General features: G+C 37.5%; 1 long non-coding RNA gene across 1 annotated transcript in view; it reads left to right on the top strand.

Moving 5' to 3' along the window:
• LOC102999184 (uncharacterized) overlaps window positions 1–22610 on the top strand; it is a 28212-nt gene extending 5602 nt beyond the window's left edge. Inside the window, exons 3-4 of the long non-coding RNA XR_451221.2 lie at window positions 4973–5124; window positions 22046–22610. This is a non-coding gene — a long non-coding RNA (uncharacterized LOC102999184). The remainder of the gene's footprint in view (window positions 1–4972; window positions 5125–22045) is intronic.
• The last annotated feature ends 1070 nt before the right edge of the window (window positions 22611–23680 follow it).

The following is a 23680-nucleotide window of genomic DNA, read 5'->3' as shown; positions in this document are numbered from 1 at the left end:
TTCGGGTTGGCTTGAGTCTTTTTGATATGCTTTCTGGTATGAGAGTTTGGTCTAGACTCACCTGGTACAGTCCCTGCCCAGACCTAAAAGGAAGCCTGATTCCTTTTAGTGGGACATGTTTTCAGACGACTCAATCTGGGGACTAGAATTGAGCATTGCTACTGGGTTGGTCATTGTTTCTTGAACTTTTCAGCGCATGAAGCAAGAGAATACACATCATTGCCTTGCATCATGGGCTGCTCCTCCATCTGCTTGTAGGTAATTTTGTCCGTTTTTGTTTTAACTTTCCGTATTTTAAATATGCAAGCAAATGAAATATGTGTATTAGTTTCCTTCCCCATCCAGATGTAAAAGGTGGCACATTCTTCACCAGCACTGTCCAATAGAAATTTCTGCAGAAGTGAAAATGTCCTTTATCTGCACTAACACTATAGCCACTAGCAACAAGTGGCGGCTGAGCACCTAAAATGTGGCCAGTACAATCACTGAATTCTTAGTTTCATTTATTTTTTTAAAATTAAATTTATATAGCTGTTTCTGGCTAGTGGCTACCATATTAGCAGCAGCTCTATACATTTTTTCTGCACCTTGCTTTCTTCATGTAACATTATATCCTGGTGATCACTCCTTAACAGTCTAGAGAGGGAATCCTCATTGCTTTTTATGGCTGCAGAGTACTCTCTGATGTAGATGTACTTTAGATTACTCAACCAGCCCCCTGTTGGTGGACATTTGTCTTGTTGATAATCTTCTGTTGTTATGGACTGTTCTGTGAGGAATGGCCTTGTGCTTATTATGACTTTTTGTATTTTTGCATTGTTTTGGGGGGATAAATTCTCAAAAGAGAGATTACTGGTTCCAAGACTGAATACCTATGTAATTTTACTAGATAGTATCAAATCCCCTCTATAGGGCAGTATTATTTTACATTACCACCAGCAATATATGAGAATGTCTATTTCTTCACAGACTCTCTAATTGGTAAGAAGAGGTATCTCATTATAGTTATTTTTCTTTGCATTGCTTATCATGAGTTAGGTTGAGCATTTTTCTTGTGTTTAAAGACTTTTTTTTTACTCTTGCATCTACATCTTTTTGGTGAAATACCTGCTTGTATCTATTGCCCCTTTTTTTCTCTTATGTTGTTTTTTGCATCCACTTTTTCATAAGACTTCTACATATTAGGGATATAACTGTTATCTAAATTGTAAGTATTTTTCCCAGTTTTTAATTTTTCATTTTACTTATGTTTTTCTTTAGCCATTCAATTTTTAATGAGAAAACAAATTATACATATCACTCTTTCCCCTTATTACTTCTGGAATTTACGTCATAGTTAAACAAGTTTTCTCCACTACCAGGTCATAGGAGAATTTCTCTGACAGTGTACTTTAACAGGCAGGAGATAGAGAAGAGAATTTGGATCATATTAGGGTGTTGGGTATAAGAAGAATGCTGAGGGGAGGTGTCCATCATGTGAGAAGTCTACAAAAACTGTTCCACTAAATCAGGAGAATTAGATGTTTAGACCAGTGTCCCAGTCCTGTGCTTGTATTTGAGAACTTGGTCTCTACTCTTTTCTGTCTCCTGTGGAACTTGGGCCAGGCCTGCTTACTGGTAGAGATCTTACTTGAAGCAGAAACTCCATGTCACCTCACATGAACCTCTCAGATGACTAAATGGAAGGGACCATCCCCTAGGGATAAGACAGACACAAAACCAGTTCTGAAATCTACCACCAGACCTAGACAAGGAGTAAAGAGAAAGTAAAACCCATGAGGAGAATCAAACTGAAATCACACAAGGGTCACTGCATCCTTCACTCTGTATCTGAGAGTGAGATCCTGTCAGAAGGTAGTAGCCCCTTATTAGTATGCAAAATAACAGACATGAGGATTATAAAATGCCTCAGTTTCCCAAGGTGGCAAACTTTCCCCACTCAACGGCATCATTTCCTGTTTAGATGTTGGTTTTCCAGGACTCGGAGTGAAGCTTGGACTACACTGGCTTGGAATGGAGTCTGTTTTGGGTAGGCACTAACATCCATCTTGCTCCCTGTGAGCATTTCCAGTTATGCAGGTCTAGAGATCAAGAGAGGGAAGGCGTGGGATGCAAATGTGGAATTGGACTGACAGTGCCTGGTACACAGTAGACTGTACACATTAATAAATAAAAGAGATGTAGATGCAGATGTAGATGTAGGAAACAAAACTAAGTATACGTCCTCTCAGTCTTTTAAATACATATGAATTTTACAAAGAGGGTTGGAACTACACTGTACTTTTTTTTTTTTTTAATTTTGGCTGTGCTGGGTCTTCATTGTGGTGCATGGGCTCTTCGTTGTGGGCTTCTCTCTAGCAGCAGCACGCGGGTTTAGTTGCTCTGTGGCATGTGGGATCTTAGTTCCCCCGACCAGGGATCGAGCCTGTGTCCCTCGCATTGGAAGGCAGATTCTTAACCACTGGACTACCAGGAAAGTTCCTGTACTTATTTAGTTATCTACTTTTCAGAGACTATTTTGTTTCTATTTCTAAAAATTATGCCTTTTTTGGGGAAAAAATAATCCATAGAAAATGGAGAAAGATGCCACCTGGTGATATGCGTCAGAATCATCAGCCCCCTAAGGGGCTTGGCAAAGGGTGAGGTGATGGAAGGGGGATTGAGGGGTGGGGGGTGAATGAATTCCATCGTATAGGCCAAAGCTTTCTGGAACTTTCCACATACTGGTGGTGATCCCTCTATATTTGTGCCCATTCTGGGATTTTGAAGCCCTAAAGCTAGAAGTCCCATCCCATGTGAGCTAAATGGAAAGCTGCATGAGTTGGTATATGAGTAATTGGTATGAAGTTTGAGACATAGAAATACACACATACAGAGAAACAGTGTCAAATAAATTGTTATGATCTGCTTCTTTTACTCATAAAACAGTATGCTATGAACATGTTTCCAAAGCAATGAATATATGAGCATGATATTTATAACCAGATCATAATTATTATGTTTTTAACATTTTATACAATAAATGCTCCATATTTAAAACACTATGGAAATGCAAATTTATAAAATGAAAGTATCCTCTCTCTTCCATCAACCCACACACATTGAATTATTATCAAAGAAATCTTTTTTTTTTAAATTAATTAATTAATTTATTTATTTATTTATGGCTGTGTTGGGTCTTCATTTCTATGCGAGGGCTTTCTCTAGCTGCGGCGAGCGGGGGCCACTCTTCATCGCGGTGCGCGGGCCCCTCCCGTTGCGGGGCACAGGCTCCAGACGCGCAGGCTCAGTAGTCGTGGCTCACGGGCCTAGTTGCTCCGCGGCACGTGGGATCTTCCCAGACCAGGGCTCGAACCCGTGTCCCCTGCATTGGCAGGCAGATTCTCAGCCACTGCGCCACCAGGGAAGCCCCAAAGAAATCTTTTTAATGTGTTATTTTCACACAACAGTATATGAACATGTTTCTAAATCAATAAATGGATCTTTGCACTATCATTTTGTGGCTTGGCTTGAAGGTTTTCCTATTTTACAAAACTTTATCTCAATAACTTTTTCAAATTACCAGTTAATACTTTTTGTTTTTTAACAAGCTTTAAACAATATTGAAATGTATATTAAGAAACTGAAATTATTCTATCTCTCCCTCTGCCTCCATCTTCTGCTCATCATAATACAGGTATCATCTTTTAATTTATTGGTGCCTACTCTCCAGATTTTTCTCTGTATGTAATGCACTAACATATTTAATGACACGCACATACACACATTGATGTGTATTCTTTTGCAGAAATAGAATCACATTCTACATACTTTATGACTTCCTTATTTCATTTAATAAAATTCATTTTCATTTAATTTATTTGGCATGGAATGTTTACAAGTATTTATTGGGAATTTATATTGCTTTTTATGCACATTATCACTTGATATCATTGACCTATCTTTATTGTTTGAGTATTTTGCACGTCAAGGTTATAAACCTTATGTCTGAATATAAGTGGTAAATAATTTTCCCAACTTTTCACACACATTTTGATTTTTAATTTTTGTTATTCACATGGTATTTTATATTTTATAGTGATTTTCATTATTTAAAGAGTGCTTCACTCCATTGTTTGAAAAAGTATAACTGAATAGTAATGCTTTGAGGTAATCTGAATGTTAGCTCACAGGACAGAGGGGGAAAAAAACTTAGTCTTTTTGTCATTTTGGGTTTTGAGTCCTGGAGCAGTAATTTATAAGGTTGTTTCCCTAGGTCAAGTTGCTTAATTTTTACTTCTGTTCCCTTATCTGAGTAATAGGGATAATTATTCATCTTAAATAGAGTTAGCATTAAATGAGATAAAATGTAAAACCCCTTTCATAAAGTAGCTGTGTACATGTTAATATCCTGCCATTCAGGTTCTCTTTCCAAAGGGTGACAGCTTGTGCTGCTTTCTGGGTCCAGTTCAGCACCTCAAGAATCAGCTAGTCATTGTGGCCCCCACACCCAGTCCTCTTGGCCCACGGAGTAGGATTTCATTCCCTACCATCATCTTCATGTCCAATGGGGAGCATGACACAGCCCAGATTCCACATCAGGCGAGTTTTCCACTATCAGTCTTCAAGCTCTGGAATTCTATCATCTAAACAGGAGGCTGCTGGTTGATCTGTGTAGCGGGCAAAGTGTAGACATTTGACCCTGGAAAATTTACATACTCCGTGAGTCTGAGGTTGGCCATCTGTAAAATGGGACTAAGAGTGCATATTTCCAGACTTGTAAGAAGAAAAGGAAATAAAAACCTCAAAGAATGTCTGGCATGTAGCAGGATTTTGAGATATATTACTCCTGGCCCATCCTGCCTCCTCTGTCCCATAAGATAGAAGATTTGAACCAGCATCTGGAATTGTATAAGTAAGAAGTGAACTTTGGTCCCATCTCATCATTTCTTTTTTTTCCACGTGCTTTCCTGTCTCCTTATTTTCCTTCTAGTTTGATATGAGTGAAGCAGTTTCTTATTGAGCCCCAGGAAGAAGAAATAGTGCAGAAGAGAAGGAATAATAATGGGTCAGCTAGACAGAAGATGAGAATCATCAAACATGTGTCCCAGTAGCCAGACCTATCAACAGAGCACAGGACCTTGGGTGAGTCCCTTCCCTCGTGCTAGCCTCGGGCCTAATATAGAAGGGCACTAAATATAGAAACAGTGGTTAGGGGCATGGGCTTTGGAGTCAGAAGGACTGGGATTTGACATTGGGACTCATTACTTGCTGGTTGCATGATCTTAAGAAAGCAGTTTATCTATTATGTGCTCTATGATCATTGGTGTCTTTTATTATTGCTTATTATTGTTATTATTATTATTATTATTATTCCTACCACCCATCCAAAGGGTGAATGATAGGAGTGAAGATTATACTGCCTGACATTACAGTGTTCCACCGAACTATGATTTTATAACTGTTGGATAGAGTGATTGACACACAGATAAAAGGAGGTCTATAGACAGCTCACGAGCAGACCCAGACATGTAACATTATTTAATATGTTACAGGTATGGCATTTCCAATCATATATATTGTTCAAGAGTTGGGGCTGGGTTAACTGGTAAAGGCTTCATTACAAATCATAGTTACATCTCATCTTATACCTTGTCATTTAATCAGAAAACTTTCTCTACATGCTAGTACTCAAGGCAAGAATTAAGATAAAAGCAAAACCAAAATAACAACAATAAAAAAGGATACTGAATTGTATATAGAGTAAGATAATAGTTATAGGAAATGTGTATGTAATACATTTATATTACGTTTACATATTTACATGCAGAGGAAAATAATGGAACGAAATAGCATAGTGTGAATTTCAATGATGATGGGATTGCTGGGTATTGATATTTTTTAACACTGCATTTGACTCAAAATGTTAAACATTTGCTAAATGGAGTATGTATTACGTTTATGATAAAAAAAACTGAATCCCCTAAAAGTGCTACTACTTATGAAGGATTTCAGATGAAGAGCATAGAACTATAAAATCAATCCAGATTAAGAAAAAACTTTACTCCTCCCTGATTGTATCCCCTTCCTCTCTCCTAGAGATAATTAGTATCCAGAAAGGGATTATTAGTATTAATATTATTATTAATAGTAATTAATTAATTAATATTAATATTAATTAATATTAATTAATTAATTAATATTAATATTAATATTATTAAAGGGATATTATTAGTATCCAGAAAGGGATTATTCCCATGCATCGCTATATTATTATTAAAGGGATATTATTAGTATCCAGAAAGGGATTATTCCCATGCATCGCTATATCCTTTCATTCCATATGAGAACTTTCCTAAACAAATTATAATATTTTCCTGCATGTTGGCACTACACACACACACACACACACACACACACACACACAGAGTAAGTGTTCTTATCCTCTAGCTTGCTAAGTTATTTAATATATAACGTGTGCACACACACACTCACATATACACACATATGTTATTTAATATATAACGTGTGCACACACACACTCACATATACACACATATGTATATGTGTATATATATACACACATATGTATATGTGTATATATATATTTATATGTGTGTATGTGTGTTTATGTGTCTATCTCCTGGTCATTACACTCAAAGGAGTGATGTGAGGAGTTCAAGGGTAAAATTTCATCAAGATCCCAGCACAGTATTTGGCACATCGTCCACAACACCAATGTTTGCTTCCTTCCTATCCTAACTTCCAATCTTTAACAGGGTTGTTGTTTATTAACCTCAATAGCATTACAATATTTGAGTGAGCATTTGGGGATGTAAGAAAAGGAAGGGAACCACGCACCTAACTATATTATGTAGGAATTTCAGTGCCATCTCTGTGATATGCAGTGTAATGGAGTTGGGCTGGGGAAAAATCCTCATTCTTTCCAGTGAATAATAGTGCTTTTCCCGTCCTCTGTTGGTGACCTGAGGGTTCGGGACCTACTTGGAGTTCTAGGAAGAGGTGACTGGGGGTTGGCAGGGAGGGACACTGGAACAAGAATCAGGATCTCTTTCTGGGTCCCAGAGCCTGAGCCACCCAAGGTGAGTTCCTTCCCCTGCTGTGTGTTATGAAGCATGTGTCACTATTCATACCTCTACTGACTCAGGGGCTACAGAGGTCATGTTTATGATTTCACACATTCTTGTTCCTTGTGGTGTTCTGGTCACCTCTGTAGAACCCTCTTAATTTATAAAGAGGAGGAAGTTGTCAGAGTCTCCTCAAAGAGGAGCTGGGCCTGGGACAGTGGGCCAGACTTATGGGGGCTGTATGGGAGAAAGTGGGGGGGAAGTCCACCCTGACTGGAGTGAAGAGTGGGGGCTCCCGGGTGAGGAGACAGAGCTCAGAGGTAACTGATGGGACACTCCAGGGGTCTGAGGCTGTCCAGGTGTAGGACTGATTGGGGAAGGAACACATTCGCTTCCATGGGACACTACATAGCCCCTTTATACACTGAAATGGGACAACGATGGTAAGGAGGAAAGTGCCCTGCTGGTGTGTTGCTGGTCCGTGGGGGCAGAGAAGAACCGGGAGCACAGACAGTACGGAAGCTGAGTTGATGCTCAGTTCCCTAAACCTCCATTAAAGTAGGAAGCAGACATCAAGGGGGAGGATTCACGACTAATGGATCCCCCACACCATCTGGAAACCATACACCCTCTAGTTTCTCTCTGACCCCAGGTTCCATGGACTCCATCTGCCAGCGAGGTTCTACCTGCCTCCTGAAGTCACATTCTTAACCAGAACACTCTGTCCACCTGTTAGCTCTTCCCACACTCTCCTTTGTTTCGTCTCTGCGTCATCCCTGAGGTCACTCAGGCTTTTCTCCTCCTTTGTTGCTTTCCTCCTTTCATCCGTTCAGTGAGGTGTATCACAACACAGCACTGCTCTGACAAGTTTAGGCTTTTTTTTAAAAAAAAAACACATATTTTTCTTGTGCATTTATCATTTCTGCAGAGTTAAGATCTGACCCTTGCCCCAAACAGATCTTTTTTGACAAAACCCCTCCTCCCTTCTGCTTGGGTAACTCTGTGCTGTTGTAGACGCATGGGCTCAGTATATTTAATTAAATGTGTTATCATCCATACTTCCTGACCTTTTTCAACCCTGTTCAGTAGAGTCTCTGCACAGGATTTCTCCTGGGATATAATAGTTTGTTTCTGGATTTCAGCCATGTCATCTGCACACGTTCTTTCATAGACAGTTGGCCCTATCACTGGATCTTTTTTGGAGGGCTTCAGTAGTTTACCATGTGGGCCCACAATGCCTCTTTCCTTGCCTCTAAATTCATCTCTCTGCCAACTTACTGAAGGTAGGGATTAATGAAGATGCAGGGTAAAATTCTTGGGCTTCCCTGAGTCCCTTGGCGTTGGAATAGAATCATTTAATAACCAGGGAGTGGATATTACAGAATGCAGTTGGTGGTGTTAGAACAGATTTGAAACATCTGAAAAGCACTGCATTCTGATAGAGATATTTTCTAAGGGCAGAGGAAAGAGCATGATACCAAAGTAAGTGAGTGTTCATGGAGATGATGTAGAGATTTTAATTATCATTTAGAATCTGGGGAATATTTGTGCCCTTATCCTAGGATATCTTTCATTCATTCACTGATTCATATCTACATGGGTAATAGGTAGCTCAAACAGTGGTGAGTATCTGCATGCCCAACTCTTTCCATTGTGTGATCAACAAAGTTCCATTATTATCCACCTTTTGTAGTAGAATAGTCTTCAGTATTTTCTCTACATTCATTGAGAACCACATAACATAGTGTAATACTTTTTGATTCAACCATTCAACAGAATTTTAGAAATTTCAAGAGGAAAAGGAAAAGCTACTATGTTTATATTTTTGCACTTTCCAATTTTCTTTCTTCCTTACTGACATTCTAAGAGCACCTCTATTATCAATTCCTTTCTGTCTTAAGAACTTCCTTTAGCCATTCGTTTACTTTACATTCTGCTGGTGATAAATTCTCTTCATTTTCCTTCATCCGACAATGTCTTTGCATACCCCACCTTTCCTGAAGGATAACATAACCACCGGATATAGAATTTTAGGTTAACAGTTTTCTTTCAGCACTTGAAAAATGTTGTGCCACTTCCTTCTATACTCCATGGTTTCTGATGAAAAAATTGCTGTTATTTGAATTGTTTTTTTCCTTTAGATAACGCATCATTTCTCTCTCCCTGCTTTCAATTTTTTTCCGATTTTTTTGGGGTGTTTGTCTTTAATATTTTCCTAAGTTTGATCATGATGTGTGTTTCATGGATTTCTTTAGAACAATTCTTTTTGGGGTTCGCTCAACTTCTTGAATCTCTAGGTTTATGTCTTTTGCTCAACTTGAAATTTGTTAGCCATAATTTCTTCAAACACTTTTTCTCCCATGCACTTTTTCTCCTCTCCTTCCAAGAAAAAATGACATGAATATCACATCTTTTGTTTATGGTCCCATAGGTAGGTCCCCGAGGCATTGTTCTATATTTTTTTAGTCTATTTTTCTCAGTCGTTAAAGTTGGGTTGTTGCTGTTGTTCTGCCTTCACGTTAACTTTCCTCTTTCCTCTCCATTCTGCAGTTACATCCATCCATTGAATTTCTATTTCAGTATGTTTCAGTTCTAAAATTTCCATGCTTTGTGACCACCTAGAGGGGTGGGATAGGGAGGGTGGGAGGGAGGGAGACGCAAGAGGGAAGAGATATGGGGATATATATATATGTATAACTGATTCACTTTGTTATAAAGCAGAAACTAACACACCATTGTAGAGCAATTATACTCTAATAAAGATGTTAAAAAATAAATTAATTAATTTAATTAAATAAAATTTCCATTTGGTTCTTCTGTGTATCTTCCATTTCTTTGCTGAGACTTTCTACTTTTTTCATTTGTTTCAAGCATGTTTGTACTTTCTCATTGCAATATTTTTTGAAACATTTTTATGATGACTACTTTAAAATTTACGTTAGAAAATTCCAGTATTATTATCTTGGTGGTGTTGTTTGTCGATTATATTTTTTCACTCAATTAAGATTTTTTGATTTTTTGGATAGAAGAGTTTTGATTATATCCAGGACATTTTGGGTATTATGTTATGAGACTGTGTCTTATTTAAGTCATCTGTTTTAGCAAGGCTTCAGTGACACCATGCCAGTGGGGGAAAGGGATCACAGTCTCATAGCAGCCAGGTGAGGATGAAAGTCCAGGTTCACCACTCAGTCTTCTCTGACTCAGGAGTTGGAGGGTAGAGAGGGAGAGGAAGGGGTGCCTGCCTCATTAGTGCTTGGTAGAGGTGGAATTTCAGGCTCCCCACCAGGCCTCCACCTACACTACCCTGGCTGGGAGAGGGAGCACACCTCCTTACTGTTTCATATGTGGCCTCCATTGACACCATCCCAGGGGGAGGGGGTGTTCATTACTGCCAGGTGGGGATAAAAGTCCAGGTTCCCCACTCAGGCTCTACTAACATGGGGGATGGGGCAGGCATGGGGGTGGAAGGGAAGTGGAGCCCTGTTACTACTGCTTGGTGGAAGAAGGATTTCACTCCCCACCAGGTCTCCACCGACACCACCCAGGTAGGAGTGGGAAGGCACTTCTTGCCTGCCTTCCTTGTGGCCTGCCCTGATACTGTGGAGGGGAGGAGGGCTCCTCATCGGATGGTCGTGAAAGTTCCACTGTTTCGCTTGGCTTCGGGTGGCACCAGCCCAGAGAGGGGAAGGGTGCCTTCCCTTCCATGAGAGAGGAGGGGAAGGGGAGCCTAATTTTCACTGGATGTGGGTGGAAGTCAGACTCCTTGCATGGTCTCCACTGACACCATGGGTGGGGTGTGTGCTCATTTCCACCAGGTGGGGATGAAAGCCCTTCTTTCCCATGGGGTCTTCTCTGATACCACCCCAAAGAGTGGGGAGGGGTATTTGTTTATAATCAAGTGAGCATGGAATCCACATTTCCCACTCAGTCTTTGCTGCCATGGTGAGGGCGCAGCTGTGTTTCATTCTGTGATTTTAGGGCAGTTGTTGTCTAAAAGCTTTGTTTCTTGCTAGGTTCCTCCTTTTTCTGGTTCTGTGTCTAAATACAGCAGGCTTTTCTTAGAGCTCTTTTTGTCTTTTCCTTTTGGTGTTTTAGGGTCTCCTGCTTCTCCAGCACCCCATCTGGCGTGTATGAGGTAAAAATAAAGCCAAGGGAATTCACTGCCTTATTACTTGGATCTCAAAGTCCCCAGCCAGTCTGCCTTTTTTCTTTTCACTTTTCAGAGGCATCTTATATTTGTTTTACCTGTAATATCCAGGATTTTTAGCATACCTAGCCAAAGTAATAGGGAGAAGTGTGTCTATTAAATCTTGTCCCCCAAACAAAAGTCATTTCCTTTTATTTTTTAATATAACTACAAGTGTATATGCAGTTGACCCTTGAACAATACAGATTTGTCCACTTATACATGGATTTTTTTTTCAGTAGTAAATACTGCAATACTATTTGATCCAAAGTTGGTTGAACCACAGATACGGAACCACAGATACAGAGGACCCATGGATATGGAGGAACTGAGTATATGGAGGGCCAACTATGAGTTATGTGCAGGTTTTCGACTGTGTGGAGGGTCAGTGCCCCTAGTCCCTGTGTTGTTCAAGGGTCAACTGTATTTGAATTCCCCCAATTCTTAGATTAAAAAAATACCATGCTATATACCTTTGTGTACATGGACTTTTTCTCTTAGCAGTATATCCTGGATGTCCCACCGTAGCTTTATGTGGAGCTATTCATAATTCTTCTTTGAGCTTACTTAGTATATACTGTGGGTTGTGTGATAGTTCATCCAGCACAGAATTGATGGATATTTAAGTTGCTTCCATTTTTTCTTATACAAATAGTGCCTCAGTGAATACCTGTATTTATATCTGTCATCTTTTTGTGTCATTACCCATATATCTTTAGTATATAGATACAATGTTTCTGGAAATGGGATTTCTTAGTCAAAGCATAAGAACATATATAATTTTGCTAGGTATAATCAAATTCCCTTTTATAGTGGTTGCATTACTTTCCTATAGCTACCGTAATAAATAACTACAAACCTGGTATCTATAAAAAACAGAAATTAATTCACTCACTGGTTTAGAGGTCAGAAGTCCAAAATTAGTTTCACTGGGCCAAACTCAAGGTGTCAGCAGCATGACGCTCCTTCTGGAGGCTCTAGAGGAGAATCTGTTCCTTGCCTCTTCAAGCTTCTCTTGGCTGCTGACATTCCTTGGCTTGTGCCTGTGTCACTCCAACCTTTGCATCCCTGGTCACATTGCCTTCTCCTTTTGTGTCTGTGTCAATTCTCCCTCTGCCTCTCTGTTGTAAAGACACTTATGATTGCCTCTAGGGCCTGGATAATCAGGATTATCTCTCCATTTCAAAATCCTTAACTTCATCACATTTGCAAAGACGCTTTTTCCAAATATAGTAAGATTTATAGGTTCCAGAGATTAGGATCTGATATCTTTTTTTAAAAATTTTATTTATTTTGTTTATTTTTGGCTATGTTAGGTCTTTGCTGCTGCGCACGGGCTTTCTCTAGTTGTGGCGAGCGAAGGCTACTCTTCGTTGCGGTGCGTGGGCTTCTCATTGCGGTGGCTTCTCTTGTTGTGGAGCACGGGCTCTAGGCACATGGGCTTCAGTAGTTGTGGCTCACGGGCTCAGTAGTTGTGGCTCGTGGGCTCTAGAGCGCAGGCTCAGTAGTTGTGGCACATGGGCTTAGTTGCTCCATGGCATGTGGGATCTTCCCGGACCAGGGCTCGAACCTGTGTCCCCTGTGTTGTCAGGTGGATTCTTAACTACTGCACCACCAGGGAAGCCCTAGGATCTGATATCTTTGGAAACAAATATTAAACCTACTACGGTAATCATAACCTTTTGCATCGCCGTGAGCAGTATGTGAAAGGACATGTTTTTTTTTACATCCTCATCAAATGAGTGTGTTGATAATCTTTTGGATTTGCCAATCTAATAGTTTAGAAATGGTATCTTACTGTAGTTTTAATTGCATCTCCCTTACTAAAAGCAAGTTTGAGCATCTTTTACATATGTTTAAAGACAATTTGCATTTTTTCCATTAATTGTTTATTTCTTCCATGTCTCTGATAGGGTTGTTGTTTATTAATGACTGTTTTTTAATGACTCTGATAAGCTTCTATATAGAAGGAATATCAACAGTTTGTTAGATATTAGTTACACATATTTTTCTTGTGTCTTTTTAATTGTCTAGCATGTTTTATGGCATGCCAAATTGTTATTGTTATTTTTATGTAGTCAAATTTACTAATCTTTTTTCCTTAATGTGCTTGAATTTTGAGTCGTAGTTAGGAAAGTTCTCCTTCCCATAAAAGAGACTTTAACATGAATATCTCATAGAGATCAATTGAATTTGAAGCAGAAGGAAATGAAATATATGCATATTTATATGATGGATAAGCTTTGCTGACATTCTTATAGGATGAGATACCTGAGGATGTTGAGGAAGAGGAAGTAATCATCCTTTCAATACTTATTTTTAAACAATAAGGGGAGTTTTCTCATTTAACAAGAAATCTGGCAGAAAGCCAATTCCATGATTGGTTTAATTTAGCTGTTCCAATAGTGTCATCAAGGACACAGGTTCTTTCCATCGTCAGTGTGTTGGTTTGTCTGGCTCTCGTGATCTCAAGATGGCTGCCATAGTTCCAGGCTTCACACCCAATTAACAACATTCAGAGACAGAAAAAGAGTGTCAGCATGCTTCTCTTTCCCACCCTCCTCTTTTGTTATTTGTGGCAAAATATACATAACAAATTTATCATTTTAACCATATTTAAATATACAGTTCAGTGGCATTTAGTGCATTCACATTGTTGTACAACCATTGCCACTTCCTATTTCCGGAACTTTTTTATCATCCCAAACTGAAACTCTGTACCCATTAAAAAATAACTCCCTGTTATCTGCTCCCCGAAGCCCTGGTAACCACTATTCTACTTTCTGTCTCTATGACTTATTATTATATGTATTTCATATAAATGAAATAATACAATATCTGTCCTTTAGTGTATGGAATATTTCACTTAGCATAATGTCTTCAAGGTTCACTCATGTTGTAGCATGTATCAGAATTTCATTCCATTTTAAGGCTGAATAATATACCATCGTATGCATATACCACAATTTGTTTCTCCATTCATCTGTCAATGGACATTTGAGTTGTTTCTGCCTTCTGACTATTGTGAATAGTCTGCTAAGAGCTTTGTTGTGCAAATATCTGTTTGAGTGCTGCTTTTAATTATTTGGGGTATATACCCAGAAGTGTAATTGCTGGATCATATGAAAATTCTTTGTTTAATTTTTTTGGGGAGCCATCATCCTGTTTTCTACAGCAGCTGCACCATTTTATATTCCCACCAGCAAGGCACAAAGTAATGATTTCTCGACATCCTCACCAACACTTGCTAATTTCTGGTTTTTGTTATTTATTAATTTTTAATTGAAGTGTAGTTGATTTAGGATATTTTAGTTTCAGGTGTACAACATAGTGATTCAATATTTTTGTAGACTATACTCCATTTAAATTTATTACAAAACAATGGCTATATTCCCTGTGCTGTACAATATTTATATCCTTGTTGCTTATCTCTTTTATAACATAGCAGTTCATATCACTTAATCCCATACCTCTCTCTTGCTCCTCCCCTCTGCCCTCTCCCCATACTGGTAACCACCAGTTTGTTCTCTGTGAGTCTTTTTTGTTATATACATTTGTTTTACTTTTTAGATTCCACATATAAGTGATAACATAGGTTGTCTTTCTTGGTCTGACTTATTTCACCAAGTATAATACTCTCTAGGTCCATCACGTTGTTGCAAATGGCAGAATTTCATTCTTTTTTATGGCTGTGTAATATATATATATATATCTCCCAAATATTCTTTGTCCATTTATCTGTTGATGGCCACTTAGGTTGTTTTCATATCTTGGCTATTGTATATAATGCTGCTATGAACATTGGGGTGCACGTATCTTTTCAGATTAGTGTTTTCATTTTCTTCAGATATAAAAAAAAAAAGAATTGCTGGATCATACAGTAGTTCTATTTTTAGTTTATTAGGAAACTCCATACTGTTTTCCAAGGTGGACGCACCAATTTACATTCACACCAACAGTGTACAAGGGTTCCCTTTTCTCCAAATCTATGCTAACATTTGCTATTTGTAGACTTTTTGATGATAGCCATTCTGATAGGTGTGAGGTGATACCTAATTGTGGTTTTGAGTTGCATTTCTCTCATGATTAGTGACGTTGAGCATCTTTTCATGTGCCTGTTAGCCATCTGTATGTCTTCTTTGCAAAAATGTCTATTCTGTTTGTTTTTTTTATTAATAGCCATCCTAATAGGTGTAAGGTTGTTCTCATTGTGGTTTGGATTTGCATTTTCCTAATGATTAGTAATGTTGAGCATCTTTTCAAGTACTCATTGGCTATTTGTACATATTTTTTGGAGAAATGTCTATTCAATTTCTTTGCCCAGTTTTTAATCAAATTGTTCATTTTGTTGTTGTTATAGGAATTCCTTGTATGTTCTGGATGTTAATCCCTTATCAGATATATTATTTGCAAATATTTTCTCCCATTCTTTGTGTTGCCTTTTCACTCTGTTGATGGTGTCCTTTGAGGCATGAAAGTTATTGATGAAGTTCAATTTATTTATTTTATCTTTTGTTTCCTGTGCTTTTGGTGTCATTTCTGAGAAGTTGTTGCCAAATCCAACATTATGAAGCTTCTCCCCTATGTTTTCTTCTGAGTTTTATAGTTTTAGTTCTTACATTTGTCTTTGATTTATTTTGAGTTAATTTTTGTATATGGTGTAAGATAAATGCCCAACTTCATTCTTTTGCATGTGTATATCAGTTTTCTCAGTACCATTTATTGAAAACACTGTCCTTTCCCCATTGAATGGTCTTGCACCCTTGTTGAAAATCATTTGACCATAGGGGTGAGTGTATATTTCTGGATTGTCTCTTACATTCCATTGATCTATGTGTCTGTCTGTATGATAATAGCACACTGTTTTGATTATTATATTTTTGAAATAAATTTGATATGAGGAATTTGTGTCCTCCAAATTTGTTCTTCTTTTTCAAGATTGTTTTGGCTATTCTGCATCCCTTAAGATTCTATATGAATTTTAGGATACGTTTTTAAAATTTCTTCAACAACATAATTGAAATTTTGATAGAGATTACACTGAATCTGTAGATCACTTTGGGTAGTTTTGACAATTTAACAATACTAAATCTTCTAATCCATGAACACAGGATATCTTTCCATTTATTTATGTTCTCTTTAATTTCCTTCAACAATGTTCTGTAGTTTTCAGTTTGCAAGTCTTTTGCCTCCTTGGTTAAGGTTATTCCAAGAGTATTTTATTCTTCTTAGTGTAAATGTAATTGTAACTGTAATTTTTCATAAATTCCTTCTTGGATTATTTATTTTTAATGTATGGAAATATAATTTATTTTTGCAGGTTGATATTGTATCCAATTTTGCTGAATTAACTTATTAGTTCTAATAATTTTTTTGTGTGTGGAATCTTTAGGGTTTTCTACATGTCAGATCATATCATCTCTGAACAGAGATAGTTGAACTTCTTCCTTTCCAATTTGGATACTTATTATTTCTTTTGCTTGCCTAATTGCTCTGGCTAGAGCTTCCAAAACTATGTTGCACAGTAGTGGTGAAAATGGGCATCCTTCTCCTATTCCTGATCTTAGTGGAAAAGCTTTTGTTTTCACCATTGAGTGTGATGTTAGTTGTGGGTTTTCATATATGGCATTTATTATGTTAAGGTGGTTTCCTTCTATTCCTAGTTTGTTGAGTGTTTTTATCATGAAAGGGTACTGAATTCTATCAAATGCTTTTTAAACATGAATTGATTGCGTGTTTTTTACCTTCATTCTGTTAATGTGGTATATTACATTGTTTAGTTTTTGAATGGTGAACCACACTTGTATTCCATGAATAAATCCCACTTTGTCATTGTGTATAATCCTTCTATATGCTTCTGAATTTGGTTTGCTAACATTTTTTAGGATATCTGTATCAATATAAGGGATATTGGCCAAGTATTCTTTTCTTGTAGTGTATATGTCTGGTTTTGGTATCAGAATAATATTGGTCTTACAAAATGAGTTAAGAAGTGTTCCCGGGCTTCCCTGGTGGCGCAGTGGTTGAGAATCTGCCTGCCAATGCAGGGGACACGGGTTCGAGCCCTGGTCTGGGAAGATCCCACATGCCGCGGAGCGGCTGGGCCCATGAGCCACAATTACTGAGCCTGCGCGTCTGGAGCCTGTGCTCCGCAACAAGAGAGGCCGCGATAGTGAGAGGCCCGCGCACCGTGATGAAGAGTGGCCCCCGCTTGCCACAACTAGAGAAAGCCCTCGCACAGAAACGAAGACCCAACACAGCCATTAATAAAAATAAATAAAATAAACACAGAATAATCATTAAAAAAAAAAAGAAACAGATATTAAAAAAAAAAAAAAAAGAAGTGTTCCCTCTTCTTCAATACTTTGAGAATATTTGAAAATAGACCATTTTCTTATAGCAGTTTTAGGTTCCCAGAAAAATTGACAGAAAATTAAAGAGTTCCCATATGACCCCTTCTCCAGCACACACACAGCCTCCCTCACTATCAAAATTCCACACCAGTGTGGCACATCGATGAACCCACATTGACACATCATCATCACCCAAAGTCCATAGCTTACATTAGGGTTCACTCTTGGTGTTGTACAGTCTGTGGGTTTAGGCAAATATATGCTGAGATATGTCCACAATTGTAATATCATACAGAAAAATTTCACTGCCCTAAAGTTGTTCTATGCCCAACCTATTCATCCCTCCCTTCCCCCAACCACTGGCGATCACTGATCTTTTTACTGTCTCCATATTCATGCCATTGCCAGAATGTCATATAGCTGGAATCATACAATGTGTAGCCTTTTCTGATCGACTTCTTTAATTTAGTAATATGCATTTAAAGTTCATCCATGTCTTTTTAAGGCTTGATGGGTCATTTCTTTTTAGCAATGAATAATATTCCATTGTATAAATGTACCACAATTTATCCATTCACCTACTGAAGGACATCTTGATTGCTTCCAAGTTTAGGCAATTATGGATAAAACTGCTATAAACATCCTTGTGCAGGTTTCTGTGTGGACATAAGTTTTCAACATATTTGGGTAAATCCTAAGGAGTGCAATTGCTAGATCATGAGGTAAGAGTATGTTTAGCTTTCTAAGAAACTGCCAAACTGTCTTCCAAAGTGGCCATACCATTTTGCACTTCCACCAGCAATGAATGGAAGATTTTCTGTTTATTCATGATTCGATTGGCAGGCTGTGTGTTTCTAGGAATTTGTTCATTTCATCCAGGTTATTTAGTTTGTTGGTGTATAATTGTCCATTGTATTCTCCTATAATCCTTTTCATTTCTGTAAAATCAGTAGTAATGTCCCCACTTTCATTTCTGATGTTAGTATTTGTGTATTCTCTTTTTATTCAGTCAGTGTAGCTAAAGATTTGTCAATTTTGTTGATATTTTCTGAGGACCATTTTGGTTTCATTGGTTTTTTCTTTTGTTTTTCTACTTTCTGTTTTTATTTATCTCCACTCTAAACCACACATATTATTTTCTTCCTTTTGCTAGCTTTGGGTTTAGTTTGTTCTTCTTTTCCTAGTTCCTTAAGCTGTAAAGTTAGGTTGTTAATTTGAGATCATCTCTTTCATGTAAGCATTGACAGTTATAAATTTCCGTCTCAGCACTGCTTTGCTGTACCATAAGTTTTGGTTGTTGCATTTTCACTTATATTTGACTCATGGTATTTTCTAAATTCCCTTGTGGTTTTCTCTTTGCCCCATTGGTTGTTTAAGAGTATGTTGTTTAATTTCCACACAGTTGTGAATTTTTCAGTTTTCCTTCTGTTATTGATTTCTAGTTTCATTCTATTGTGATTTAAAAAGATAATTTGTATGATTTCAATCTTTCAAAATTTATTAAGACTAGTTTTGTAACTAACATGGCCTATTCTGGACAATATTCCATGTGCAGTTGAGAACAATGTATATGTTGCTATTGTTTGTTGGAGTGTTCTGTATGTCTGTTAAGGCCAGTTGGTTTATAGTGTTGTCCTCCTCCCACCCACTTTATGTTATTGATATCACCAATTACATTTTTATACATTGTGCAACTATTAAAATAGTTTTTTTTGATGTATTTGTCTTTTAAATCCTGTACAAAATTAAAAGTGGATTTAGAAACCAAAAATTTTTAAATACTGATTTTTATATTTGTCCATATATTTACCTTACCAGAGATCTTTATAGTTTTATATAGCCACAAGTTATTGTTTAGTGTCCTTTCATTTCAACTTGAAGGACTCCCATTAGTCTTTCTTGTAGGGCAGGTCTAGTGCTAATGAACTTCCTTAGCTTCTGTTTATCTGGGAATGCCTTGATTTCACCCTCATTTTTGAAGGATAGTTTTGACAGATATAGAATTCTCATTTGATAGATTCTTTCTTTAAGTACTTTAAATATATTATCCTACCACATCTGGCCTCTAAAGTTTCAGCTGACAAATCAGCTGGTAATATTATTGAGGATCCCTTGTATGTGATAAGGTGATTTTCTCTTGCTACTTGCAAGATTCTCTCTGTCTTTTCCTATTGACAGTTTGATTTTAATGTTTGTTGGTGTGGGACTGTTTATGTTTGTCATAGCTGCGGTTTGTTGAGCCTCTTTTACTTGTACATTAACATATTATGTCAAAGCTGGGAAGTTTTTGGCCATTATTTTTTTCATGTAATCTTTCTGCCACTTTCTGGCTCTCTTATCCTTCTGGGACTCTCATGATGTGTATTTTGGTCCTCTTGATGGTATCCCATAAGACCCTTAGGCTCTGTTCTCTTTTCTTCATTATTTTTTTCTTTCTGCTCCTCAGACTCAATACTTACAAATGTCCTATCTTTGAGTTCACTGATTCTTTCTTCTGCCTGATCAAATCTACAATTGAACCATTCTAATGAATTTTTCAATTACATTATAATATTATTCAGCTCCAGAATTTGTTTCGTTCCTTTTAAAAATTTCTGTCTCTGCTGATATTCTCATTTTATTCATACTTCTTTTTCCTGATTACCTTTAGTTCTTTGTCTGTTTTCCTTTGTCTCTTGAGCATATATAAGACAGTTGCTTTAAAATCTTTGTCTAGTAAGTCCTATGTCAGGGCTTCTTTGGGTGGAGATGGTTCTATCAATTTTTTCTGTGCCTTTGAATGGGCTATATTTTCCTGTTTCTTTGTATGCTTTGTCATTTTTGGTTGCAATATGAACATCTCAAATAACAACACCTCTACCAGTCTTTGCAGACTTGCTCTCTACAAGGGTAATCCTTTACCAATGAGCTGGACTTGCTCTGATCATAGGAATTAGCCTGAAGTGAAAGCTTAAGATCTTCTCAGGCCTTTTCTGCACATGCATGTTGTGTGGGCCTGTGTGTGAATATCTCAGTTCCCCTTTATACATGGCTACTTTTAAATGTCTTAATTTCCCAAAGAGTCTCACGCCAGATTCTTCTTGGCACCTTAGATAGTCTATTGTATGCCTCCACCTATAATCTCTTGTCTCAGCTTTCTGTAGACCTATAGTCTTCTTGCACCTTTCACAGGCACTGTCGCCTTTCCTGCCTGTCTTCAAAGTTAGGAAAAACAAAGAGGAGTCTTTCAGGCAGCACTCAGACAAGTTAGAATATTGGAAATTAGGTCTATTCTACTTCTCTGGTTTGAAGGACGGACTGGGAACTGGGCTGCCACCTCCTCCAATTCAAAACTGCTGCCACACTGGGCAGGTGGTAAGGAAAGGGTAAGTAATGACTCAAAACTTTCCCTACCATTTTTAATTAGGTCTTTTCCTGACTGGGTGTTCCTTAGTTGCTGTAGACCTTTGACTAGTCTCAGATCTCTTATAAAGCTATTTTATCAAGTCTCTAGTTATTTTTTATAATGTTTTTTGTGGGTGAATGAGGGCCTGGAGCTTCTTAGCCTGCCATTTTGCTGACATCACTTCTCTTATTAGTTTTTAATGTATTTTCTTCTCTCCCCCTTTTATCTTCCATTTTCACATTGGAATAGCATTAACCCATTGAGTGCCAGAAAGAAGAAAGTACAAAATAACAGAGTATTAAGAAGGGTCTGCCATATAACACACTGAAATCAGGATACCTGTGTCCTAAATACCAGATTTATTTTTTTATAAGACCAAGCATAGTCATTTCCCTTGTGTTGGCCTCATCCATAACAGAAAAAGTTTGTATATCCCAATGGTTAGCAACGTGGGCTTTGGTGTTAGATAAAGTTAGATGTGAGCTGGGCAAATTTAATTACTGATTTCATGATCTTTATAGCTAATGTTGAGCCTCCAGAGATATGAGACCCATATGTAATATATAAGCATTATATGTACATACATGGAGAATATGATTAGAGTAAATGCACAAACATCATACATTATTTTTAAATCACTGAATGGTAGGTTTCTGGTTATTTATTTGTTTATCTCTGGACTTGACAATATTTTCCACAATTTCTAAGTTAGTAATGGATCATTTTTCAGAGCAGAATTAAAGCTCATAGAAAGAATGCTTGTTTTGAAAATTTCAGACATAGATTTATAGAAAATAATATAACAGACTTCTGTTTATTCAAATTGAGAAATAAAATATCACATATGCAGTTGAAACTCACTTTGAATCTTCTCTGACTATATTAGTCTCCTTCTTCCCCAGAGGTAATTTTTATCAAGACTTTGGGTTTTCCATACTTAAGACTTTTCTTTATAGTTTATTACCTATGTATATATATATTAATTTTATTACGTATGTATATATCCCTAAGTGAAATATGGTATTGTTTTCTTGCATGGTTGTATCTATAGGTGCTGGCTACCTGATGGAAAGGAGGAAGGAAGAAACATAAGGAGAACAAATACACATTCACATCTCAACATTGTGACCTGCCATATATGCCTTCCTTGCCGTGTGTATTCTCTTGCAGAGCTACTAAAATGGACACAATCATTATTTTTAGCTTATGTGCAGTAGGGAGCACTAACACATTCTGCAGATACTATTTTCAACCCTTTTTTCCCTGATGTCTTCAAAGGCTTAGTTTCCCAAGTGCCATCTAGCTCAAAGTTCAGGCCTAATGTACTGGCTTTCATTCAGTTACTCATGTAGGCCTGTGTATCTAGAATCTAATCTGTAGCATCCTGGTGAAATTTAGTTTTTCTGTTTCCAGACTACTACCCATATCCCTTGATTGGCTTAAGGATGCATCCCATTTTGAACTTGATCTGATTTTGTATTACAAGTGCTGGGCATGTGTATATTTTCCTTGCCTTTTATTATTCTTAATTGCACAAGGAAGGTGATTCAGTGGTGTTTTAATATGCATGTGTTGATTGCTCCTGAATAAGCCTGTGACTAAACTTTAACCCTGAATCCCACTGTTTAAGGGTTTTCCCCCTCTGGATGCTGTGGAGCTGAGCTCTGGGTGATCCCATGCAGACTGTCACCCTTTTACTCCCTTGTGGCATTCATTGTTTAGATTATTGGGAGGTTAAGCTGATGAGCCTTCTTTTAATTCAAGGAGCTTTATTTGGGAGAGTACATAAAGAATGTTGTGAAACTACTTTTATCTAAAATCCAGGGAAGTGGAGATGTCATCTGACTGTCAAATCTAAGGCTTATCTGAGAGACATGCTTGCCCTTCCCCTAGGCAATTATATTTTCCCTGAAGCTACCAAAATGGGACTGTCATGTGGATAGATTCATAAATTAATTTTGTGGCCGCCTCATTACCTAATTCCCTTGGTTTAGGCATGTTCTTTATCTGACACCGACCCACTGTGGAATGGCCGGGGATACTTATTTTTTCTCTTTATTCTTTTTGCTTCAGAACCCAAGTGCTTTTGTTGTAGATAAAAATGGGAAATGCAGGAAAGGTAAAAAAAAAAAAATAGAAACCCTTTAGAAGTCTACTACTTGTGAGTAGGCACATTAAATAGTTGAATATAATATTTTTCAGAAAACAAGACCTACCCATATGTTGTCTACAAGAAACTCACTTTAAATACAAAGATTCATATAGAGTAAAAGTAAATGGGTGGGGAATATGCTAACATCCTAACACTAACCAAAAGAAAGCAGAAGTAGCTATATTCATTTCAGACAGAGCAGACTTCAAATCAAGGTGAGTTATCAGGGATAAAGAAAGGCATTCTATAATGATTAAAGAAGTCAGTTCTCCAAGACATAACAGTCTTTAACATTTATGTGCTTAACAGCAAAGCATAAAAATATGTGATGCAAAAACTAGTAGAATTGCAAAGGGAAGTATAATAGATTGATCGCATGATCACATCAATGCATTTGACAGAAGCATTTGACAAAATGCGACACTCATTCATGATTGAAAAAAAAACCTTTTCAGTAAACTAGGAATAGAGGAGAAATTCCTCACATTGATAATGAATATCTACAAAAAACCTACAGCTAACATCATATTAATG

The sequence above is a fragment of the Balaenoptera acutorostrata genome, chromosome X (genome assembly GCF_949987535.1).
Source record: "Balaenoptera acutorostrata chromosome X, mBalAcu1.1, whole genome shotgun sequence".
Lineage (NCBI taxonomy): Eukaryota > Metazoa > Chordata > Mammalia > Artiodactyla > Balaenopteridae > Balaenoptera > Balaenoptera acutorostrata.
This window is presented reverse-complemented; position numbering and strand designations above follow the sequence as displayed.